At 30.2% G+C, this 10,313-nt stretch overlaps 1 long non-coding RNA gene across 2 annotated transcripts; it reads left to right on the top strand.

The window, feature by feature from the left end:
* The first annotated feature begins 5,011 nt into the window (after positions 1-5,011).
* On the top strand, positions 5,012-9,371 carry LOC114271434 (uncharacterized). 2 transcript variants are annotated; one of them, XR_014360595.1, is made up of 4 exons: positions 5,012-5,206; positions 8,534-8,793; positions 8,882-8,926; positions 9,031-9,371. It is a non-coding gene; the product is annotated as an uncharacterized LOC114271434 (long non-coding RNA). The 2 variants fall into 2 exon arrangements; XR_014360594.1 differs by lacking the exon at positions 5,012-5,206 and adding an exon at positions 6,004-7,830.
* Positions 9,372-10,313: the final 942 nt, after the last annotated feature.

The following is a 10,313-nucleotide window of genomic DNA, read 5'->3' as shown; positions in this document are numbered from 1 at the left end:
TCTTCTAGTGAACAGACATTTGATACTACAACAGATAGTACATAAGAAACTACAATTGCTAAAAATTTCTCAAATCCCATTGCCAATAACTCATTCCAACAGATGGATTATATTCAGTTTTCTTTCTATAATTGTTATAATTTGAAATGTCAATTTTTTTGAAAATCCAATGTTTTTGTATGTAATATTTAATTTAGATGGATTATACTTAGTTGGTGTGGATTTATATGATATTTGGAATATGATGTTACAAGTTAAAGTTTTTTGATAATTGATAATAAAATGAGTATTATTGATAATAGATTTAGATGATAATTAATAGATGTATTATTCTATATATGTACAGGTTATAAGTTGCATTTATAATGGAATGCATATAATTTAGAAATTAATGAAAAATATTCAATTTATGCGTTTTTAAAAAATTAATAAATAGAGCTTTTGGTGACTAAATATTTAGTAGCCAAAAAATAAGAAGGGAACTTGTTGTTGACTAAATAGTAAGTAGCCAAAAAAAATAAAAGTTTTTGGTGACTAAAAAATTAGTAGCCGAAAAGGAGCATTATAATTTTAGCGACTAAAAAGTTGGTAGCCAAAAAGGATTGCGACATTTTTAGTGACTAAATATTTTAGTCGCTAAAAAAAAGGCACATTTATTGGCAACTAAATTTTTAGTCGCCAATTGCAAACTTTTGGCAACTGAAAAAAAATTGGTCGCCAATACCTTTCCTTTTGGCTACTAATTTTTTAGTCGCCAATTTAGGACTTTTGGTGACTAAATATTTTTTAGTCGCCAATATCTTCCCCGACAATCTTCTCGCGACCAAGCCGACGACCAAACTATTTAGTCGGGAAATCTTTTTGGCGACTAAAATTTGACATTTGGCAACTATAAATTTAGTCTCCAAAAGTGCAATTTCTTATAGTGTATTTGTATGAATATTCTACCCAACAAGTCCTAAAAAGTGAACGGTTCAGATCACTGAAGTCAATCTCAAAATGGACCTACCAAACTCAAACACTCACTCAAGTTGAGATTGCCAACATGAGAAAAGTACAACCCTTTCAGAAATTCCATAACCAAACACTCGGCATAAAAAAATTGGTAACCTACCAATAAGTCTTAATAATTGGACTTAATTCCCATCAAATCATATTGAAAATAATCTTAGTAAAATCATCACCAAAAATAATTTTTTATAACGATTTTTTACATATGTCGCTAAAAATTGTTAATTACTGACTTTTTTGTCACGATTTTTTATAATTTGTCTCTAAAACTTACAATTAGTGACGTTTTGCTATGACTTTTCTTTTCAAACTATTACTCAAAGTTAAAAATTAGTAACATTTTTTGTAACATTTTTTATAATAAATTTTTTAAACTATTTCTAAAAATTAATAAATAATGACTTTTTTAATAGTATTTAATGAAAAATACTATTAACTTTTATTAGACTTATTAAATAATACGATCACATATTAAGACCTAAATAAAAAATAAATAATAAAAAATAAAAAGTGAAATGCTTTTCCTTTGTCTATTTGAAACCCTGCAGCAGCAGCAGCTGCTGCAAGAAATAGTGATTGTGTTGTGGCCCTGACAATATTGACCATTATCGGCGGCGAACATAACTAGCAGACAGCATCACAATATATCAATATGAAAATTTTGGGAAAAGTTAAAAAAAATAAAATAAAATAAATTATGAAAATTTGGAGACTCAATGTTTGGTATTTTTGAAGTTAGACGTTCTTGAGGCATGTGTCATGAAGGAGGTATTTGGGAATATGTTATTTTAATTGATTTTTAATTTATTTATTTTTTTTTTTTTTTTGAAAGATGTATAAAAAAAAGTAGATAGAATGGTTTGATCAGGTGTTTTGAATTATTGACTATTTTAGCCCAAATTCAACTTGCCAAATAGGGTCCAAGCTATTATGGAAGGGTTAAGTTTTTCTCATATTCACATCTTAACTTGAGAGGTCTTGAGAGGCTTGTAGAGTCCACCACATATTTCGTTTTGACAATTTAAATAGTTCATATTTTAAGACTCGTTAAGTATAATATTCATGCAAAAAATCAAAGTGATCAGACAATGGTACTTATATGTTTGAATTAAATTTGTATTATAAAAAATAGATAGTTATTGTTAAATTTATACTTATCATTTATTTTTTAAAAAAACAAATATGATTTAAACATATTGTTACCGATATTTAATTATCTTGATTTTTTACATGAATATTTTACTTAACGAATCAAAAAAAAATTAATGGTTCGAATTACCGAAAATGATTCCAAAATGAATCTGTCAAACTCAAATGCTCTCTCAAGTTGAAATAACAATTTGAAAGAAACCAAATCCATTATGAAAATCTTCTCCCTACAACTTGCACATAATTATTATTTCTTTGGTCCTAATTTATTTGCCTATTTTGAATAATTCAACTTAAGAAGACAAGCAATTATTTTGTCTACTATATTAAAATTTTGTGCCCCCACAATTTTATTTTTGTGCGAGGAATTTAGTGGTCCCACCAAAAAATGCAGGGTCCCCAAAATTTTTTATCGTGTCTTTTTGTATCAATTGTTCTTATTCTTTCAATAATTTAAAATTTTACTGTAGAGCCATCTTAGCTTGCCCAACCTAGTGGAGGGGCTTGGAAATAAAGGATTTTTCGAGGAAGATACAATTCTTAATCATTGTTTGGCATTGGTTTTTTTAATTATTTTTTTTTGAGTGGAGACTTTTTTAGTTTTAGATTAAAAAGATCATTTGGTTTGGTTTTTTTGATTTTTTTGAATTTTGTGAAAGAAAAAGTAAAATGATTATGATTTAGATGTGATATTTTGTCTTATTAACTTATTTAATATATTTTATTTTTTGTATTTTTTTTAATCTAACCAAATTAGCCAAACAAAAGCTTAGGTTCAATTATTTGGATCAAATAAGACTAGTTCGGTAGATAGAAGTGGTGAAATTAATCTGACTTTTATGTGACCAAACTGAGCTAGTTTCATAAAGGGCAAATTACATATACACCCCTCGAGGTTTGGCTAAATTACAGATATCCCCTGAGGTTTCGGAAATTACATCCCGCCCCCTGAGGTTTGTATTTTTATAACAATTTGCCCCCTAAGGTTTATATTTCATAACAAATTACCCCCTAATTTCTTATGCAAATATAGCATTCAGGGGGGAATTCGTAATTTCTCAAACCTCAGGGGGCATCTGTAATTTAGCCAAACCTCGAGGGGTGTATATGTAATTTGCCCTTTCATAAATGAATGTAGTCTCAATCACAAACGTCACTTCTTTGATTTTACCTGTAGAAAGCTCTCAGTTGTTTTATTTTTCTTTTTGTGATCTAGACATACTGTATTGCCCATAGTCTTGTGCCACACTAACATGCTTTTTAACCTGAAAAATGTTTGGGAGCACTAATTAGTGTTCCCACTAATTAGGTGGTAGTGGGTTTCGCTATTAATGATGTGATGTTTTAGTTTTGGAGATGTGTTTTCTTTTTTTTTTTTTACTTTTTTAATGCATTAATGCTATTAGTAATGATGTTTTTAATGAGATGAATCATTGTTATTTTAACCTTCATAGTGGAGGTTGTGGATTTAAGCCCCCATTTGGGGCGTGGAGGTAATCCCCTTTTTCCTTAGATTAGGCTAGCCCACCCCTCTCCAAAAAAAAAAAAAAAAAAAAAAAGAAAAAGCTGGACTAGTTTTGTGAATGATCAAAGTAGGCTGAAAACAATGGCTTAGTAGACATTGGATGCCCTACTAGACATTGGATGCAAAGAAGATTGTCCTTTGAGATTCCATCGGACAATATTCTCGGAACAAAAAAATAATGACGGTGCCCACCGTACCTGTGGCATCTTTCATGACAAACAAGGGTAACTCGTCGCAACTATGGGGATATATTTTTGGATGGACATATTTTTGGATTCTTCACGTGTCCTAAGTGGTTAATTGAGGTGTCACGTGTTGGTCTTAGATTGTCGAGGTGTGATGCGATCTTATCGGAATCTGACATATTTAGATGAGGATTGAGAGTCTTAGATGATATCAAGATACCGATTTGAATAAGGATAGACTTTTGAAAGAGTTTGCTCTTATTCAAATGGGAGGAGTCATAATTAGGGTAGCAAACGAATCCAGTCGAGCTTTGCTAAACTTGAGCTCGACTTGTTTACTTATCGAGTTCGTTTATTGAGTTCAAACTCGGCTCGATAAGGAATTGGGTTTGAGCTCGGCTCAGCTCAGTTCGTTAATATTAATGAAATTTGAGTTCGGCTCGATTCGGTTCGATAATTTTTTTTAATATTATTTATATAAAAAATATTATTTATATATTATTTAATATATAAATAATATATTTATTATATAATTTAAATAAATATAAACGAGCCGAGCTTATGCGAGCTCGAGCTCAGCTCGTTTACTAAATGAGCCAATCCAAACCCTTAACAAGCCAAGCCGAGCTGAACTTCATTTGCAGCTCTAGTCATCTATCTATACTATATATATAATAGAATGTAGTGTTGTTTTAAAAGGCTTCAAAATGTCATTCTAAAATTCTCATAAATTTGAAAAATACATGGCACCTCTCTTTTGAGTTTATAGCTCTTTTCCTTCCCTCCCAAAGACTTTCATAACAATAAAAACTCCTATCCTTCCACCTAAAATGCCATTCTAAAATTCTCATAAATTTGAAAAATATGCGGCACCTCTCTTTTGAGTTTATAGCTCTTTTCCTTCCCTCCCAAAGACTTTCATAACAATAAAAACTCATATCCTTCCATCTTTCTCTCCTACCCTACGTTTGTCCCTCACCCTCAAAGATTTTCACTCCCACTCTTCCACTATCCACAACTCTTATCCATAAAAAGTTGTCAACAAAAAAAAAAAAAAAAAAAAAACCTATCCAAACTCAAAAAAAAAAAAAAAAAAAAAACTATCCAAACAAATCTGTTACTCTCCTACCTCAAACAAATCTCTCCTACCCTCAAACACTTTCAATCCCACTCTCTCACTATCCTACAACAGATTGATATATATAAAAAAAAACAACACATCTATCCATATCCCCTTAAACCATTATTTCTAACAATCCACTACTGCAAATACATATACTTCATCAACTTCCTTCATCAGCAGTGAATGCCAGCAGTCCGCAATCCGCCATCAAATGCAAGTCTCGGTTTTTCTTTTTCTTTTTCTTTTTCTTTAATAATTTATTTTTTGTTCCAAGCATTTGAGATTTTGTATTTTGACTACAGAGATTGCAGAAAATTGTAATCTCCAAATTTAATCTTTCATGTTTTAATTTGTTTTACAAAATCCAAAATATATATGTACATACTTGGCTTGAAAATCGGAAATATTATGTTTTTGAAATGAAAATTCTATCATATTAAACATGATTTCAATTCTTTTGTTTTTTTTTTTTATAGTTTTTAATTTAAGATTAAAATTTAATTATTTTCATTACTTCTTTAATTTCTTAGATTGCAAGAATCTATTAAATTTAATACTATATTAACGATACATGTTAGTTTTATTTTTATTTTATGTTATGAAAAATAAAATCAATAATTTTACACATAATACAACTAAATTTATTTTGGGTGGAGTAAGGGGAAATTAATTAATTTTATGTATATTATAAAATCATAACAAGTATTAAGTTATTTGTGCATTAAACTCATAATTTTTTATTTTTTATTTAATAATTTTACACAACTTTTAAATTTACAAATAATACACTATTTGGTTTGGAATTTTCAAAAAGAGTTTTTTCAGTTTTCAATTCGTATTTTTATATTTTTAGACCCACTTAATCTTAATATACTTAAAAGGTATAAAATTTGTACAAAAATCTTTAAAAGATTTATTGAATACAACAAAATACGAAAATGTATTGAATTTTCTTATTTTTTATTTATTTATTTTTTGGTGAATTTTTTTTTAAAAAAAAATTATATAAATATTATACTTTTTTAGTGTATCTAGATTAGGTATATCTAAATTTTTTTTAAAAACTATGTAAAATATTAAAAAAATTACTAAAAAATAAAAACTTAATTTTCTAAAAAGTGAGTTAAATCAAAAGTTTTATATAAGAGAAACAAAATGATTAAAAAAAAAATGAGTATAATATATATGAACAAAAAATATTTATCCCGTGCATAGCACGGGTGAATGCTAGTGATAAATGATATGCTTGTAAGGATACAGTCCTATGAAATAAGACTTCTAGGAAGATGATTGCACTGTTCATTATAAAAGGAAAGCATCCCATGGGGTCTAAGATATGTTTTACTAATTGAGTTGTTATCTTTGAGAGATAAGTTAATTGACTTGATCATTGGAATACTCTAAGGTGGACGAGCTACGGGTGTTTATTGTCTTCTTATGTTGTTATCTTTGAAAAATAAGTTGACTGACTTGATAATTGGAGTACTCCCAAGTGAACAAGCCACTGGTATTTGTTGTCTTCTTGTATGCAGGAATTGAGTTTCTCTATTTCTACTGCTTTCTCTTTGACTTTGTTCCTTGAATCTCAGTGATGAGATTCGATTGATTGTAAGGTCAAATTTCAACTCCAACAACAATCTTACACACAGCATCACACTTCTCACTATCTTTTTCTTCTTCTTCATGGATTGTGAATGAAGCAAATTAATATTATACTTCTTTGTCAATAATATCAAAAAATAAAAGAAAAAAAGGATGCACAGGTGTCAACGGTTTTTTAGGATATTCAAGCTCCTTAAGGTAGAAATGTTAAATGACATGCCACTTTTTTTTAAGGAGTAAATGACTAATATGACATTTTCTTTTAGAGTTTCAAGCCTACTGTATTTTAAAAACAATATGACATTTTCTTTAGGAGACTCAAACTCAAACCCATTGTGATAGAAAGATGAGATGATATGATATGTCGTTTTCTTTCGGATTTCAAAGACCAATAAGACATTTTCTTTTGGAAACTCTAAGCCTACTGGATTTTAAAAACCAAACCAACATGACATTCTCATTAAGAGATTAGAGCCCACTGAAGTTCGAAGACTAATATGATATTTTCTATGCTGTGTTTGGTTGGAGGATTTGGGAAGGGATTTGGAAAGGGAAAGGGAAAAGGTGTGTGAAAGTATGTGAAATTTAGGCATATTTTAGTCTTATTTCACCTACATTTTCCATTTTCCCTTCCAAATCCCCCCTCAAATCCCCCAACCAAACACAACATAAGAGATTTTAACTTTCGACAGTAGAAATGTGACATAGAAAAGGTGATAACCAATGTAACAATCTCTAATTTCTTAATTTCGTCTCCTCTACCTGTTCTCTCTCAGTGATTATGAATTTGATTCATTTCCTACAAGTTATACACAAACTTAATAACCCATACGGACATAAACTTTTTAAAATTTTCTTCTTTAGTCAATGTCATTGACTAGACTTTTCATATTCCTAATCACACTACAAGAAAATTAGCTTATAACCACGCTTTCGTTACGGCGTTTTTTTAAAAAACGTCGTTTTAAAGATTTTAAAAATATTTTTGTAAATAACTCATTTTAGAAAACAGGCGTGCTTTGGTGTACGAACATATTTGCCCTTTTTAAGACACGCGTTTTTCACTCTTCTATTTCTCTCAATCCCGCGATAGATCTAGGTTTTCTATCTCTTCATCGCTCCTCTTTCTTATGATGAAAGGTCACTAGATCGAGCATCGTAGTCTACGATTCACAATCTGGTTCTCTTCATCTTGGCTCAAAGCTCTCGATCAGTCCGATTTGAAGATTAATTTTGTGAGTCCTCTGATTTTTTGATTTTGTTTATATACAAACTTAGATCTACGATCTCAAATCTGTTTGATATATATATATACTTATGTCTATTGATCGCGATTGATTTTTATTCTATTGATCGATTTTTAGGCAAATCTCGATTGATTGATTTTTAATTTATTGATTGAGATCGAACACTCTTCTCTGAATTTTCCCCTATTTTTCCTTTTCTTTTTTTTTCTCCCCTTGTCCTTATAATCAGTCTGTTACTTAAACTATTTTGTTCTATCTTTTTGACATATCATTGTTAATTTGGTTGTACTGGCAACTCTCTTTTAGGAGAACACCAATTTTACCTATTCTGCTGTATTGTTGCTCTTGAGTTAGGTCTCATAGATTCATTCAATAAGAATTTATTGATGAAATGGAAAGGAGGCATTTCTAGTCAATTTCTGAATTTCTTGTTCCTGATGCTTTAATTCTATATCTTGTTTCTCTTTTAATCTTTATATGGTAATTTTTTTGATTTGTTTGGTTTTCTTCTCAGGGGGTATGTTTTAAAATCAGAAAATATGGAGAAGTTTTTTGACTAAATCAATAATCAATGATGACAAATATTAGGAGGAAAAGAAGGGGCCAGAATCTAGCAAACTATCTTGTTTAGAAAGTAATAGTTAATCCAGCATTATTCTAATGATAAGTCTTTTTTCTTCTATGATTTTAGGAGTTCAATAAGTATGACAGAGAACCAGCTAAATACATCAAGCAATATCAAGGAATCAAACCAAGGACAGGGGCACCATACTCTTGTATTTTAGGAATCAGAGTTGCTTTGAGTTTCATTCCGGCTTATGTAGATGCTGGACTATTGATTTTCCTAATTTTTTGTTTTTCTCTCTCTTTCGATCTATATGTTAGCTGTCCCTGAAATCTGAACTTGAGCATAATGCAATATCTCCATCCAAACCGCCTCTGCACACTAAGGTTAGTTTCTCACAAGTCTTGTGACAGATAGAGTTTATATGTTGCATCGTTTTATAGTCACACAAGTGCTTTCATTGTTTTATAATAGGGATCTAAAGAGAATATTCCGGGTTCCTTAAAACAAGTAGTTCAGGTATCATTTTATTTCCATTTCTATGTATTGGTATAGTGTATTCATTATTGAGTATGCTACATTGCCTGATAGCATTTCTATGGAACATTTTGTTCTTAATACAGGAATTGTGAATCTGGAAGCATGGGTTCCTCCGGGCTGTCTCAGTAATAGTTTCAGAATCTCAATCTAGAAACATTGTGATGATGAATATGGTGTTCCACAATATCTGTTGTTTGTACTAATGGAGATTAAATTTCTTCATAGATAGGTTGTTTAGATGTAGATGGTGATATGTTCTACAGGAGAGAGAGTCGATTTGTGTTTTAAGACAATTCTAATTGCCTTCTATATTAGATTGTTGTTGGATGATGTGAAACTGTGCATGAGGTGGCTGCTTGGTTTTTTGGAATTGAACTTGTTGGATGTTTTTCATGAAGGATGTTGTATTGGGTGCTATTATAGATGTGAGGGAATAGTAATTAAACAAATATGTCTATACAAAGTTTTATTCATTATTGTTATTTTACAGATATTTTTTTTAAGTTACATCTCACAGAATTAGTAGTTAAAAAAAAAAAATTTTGAATCCATTTTAAAAAAAAAAAAATTTGAATCTATTGCGGCGTTTTTTAAACGCCACTATAGTTATATCTTTAAAATGACAAAAAAGCTATTACGACGTTTTTGAAGCGTCGTTGAACACCTGTGATGTCATGTTACTGTTTAGTTGTCACATTTAGCGGCGTTTTGATAAACGCCGCCTAAAATAAATCTCACGACGTTTTTTAAGCGCCATAAGCCTATAGCGACGGCCGCGTCGTCGGCGTTTGATGGTAAGCGTCACAAAAGGAATTAGCGGCGTTTTGCCGCTAAAAATCATTTTTCCAGCAGTGTCATTAATTAATAAATCAATGTGCATTGCCCTAACTAGCCTCTATTTCATGAGAAATTTTCAATGTTCTTGGAACGATACTCCATTTCATTTGTAGATTTACACTTAATTCTAAGACTCTAATACAAAAGTAATGAATGTTATGATTTAAACCAATAAAACTCATTCAAAACACCGCGTACATTTACTCTAAAAATATTGAATAACTTCTTTGTGAAAGGTTGAAACAAATAATTAATTAATTGTATAATAAAATGCACCGACAGTTGCTTTCAAAATGGCCACTCAATAAAAGAATAAAGGAAAGGTTATAATCAGATTGAACAAAGAAGACGGAGACAAATCTCGGCGGCCATCCACCTTTTAGTTAAGAAATCTTCAATTGGAAATAAAACTTACGAAAAGTCTATTATCACAGACAAGATGCATCCTACAATGGGGGAGATTATTAAATATTCCCCCTCATATTCTCCAACCACCTAATATAATATTTCACCTATCTACTTTTTTCAC

The sequence above is a fragment of the Camellia sinensis genome, chromosome 2, assembly GCF_055761805.1.
Source record: "Camellia sinensis isolate YWXY chromosome 2, ASM5576180v1, whole genome shotgun sequence".
Lineage (NCBI taxonomy): Eukaryota > Viridiplantae > Streptophyta > Magnoliopsida > Ericales > Theaceae > Camellia > Camellia sinensis.
Note: the sequence above shows the minus strand (reverse complement) of the source record. Positions and strands in the feature narration are given on the sequence as shown.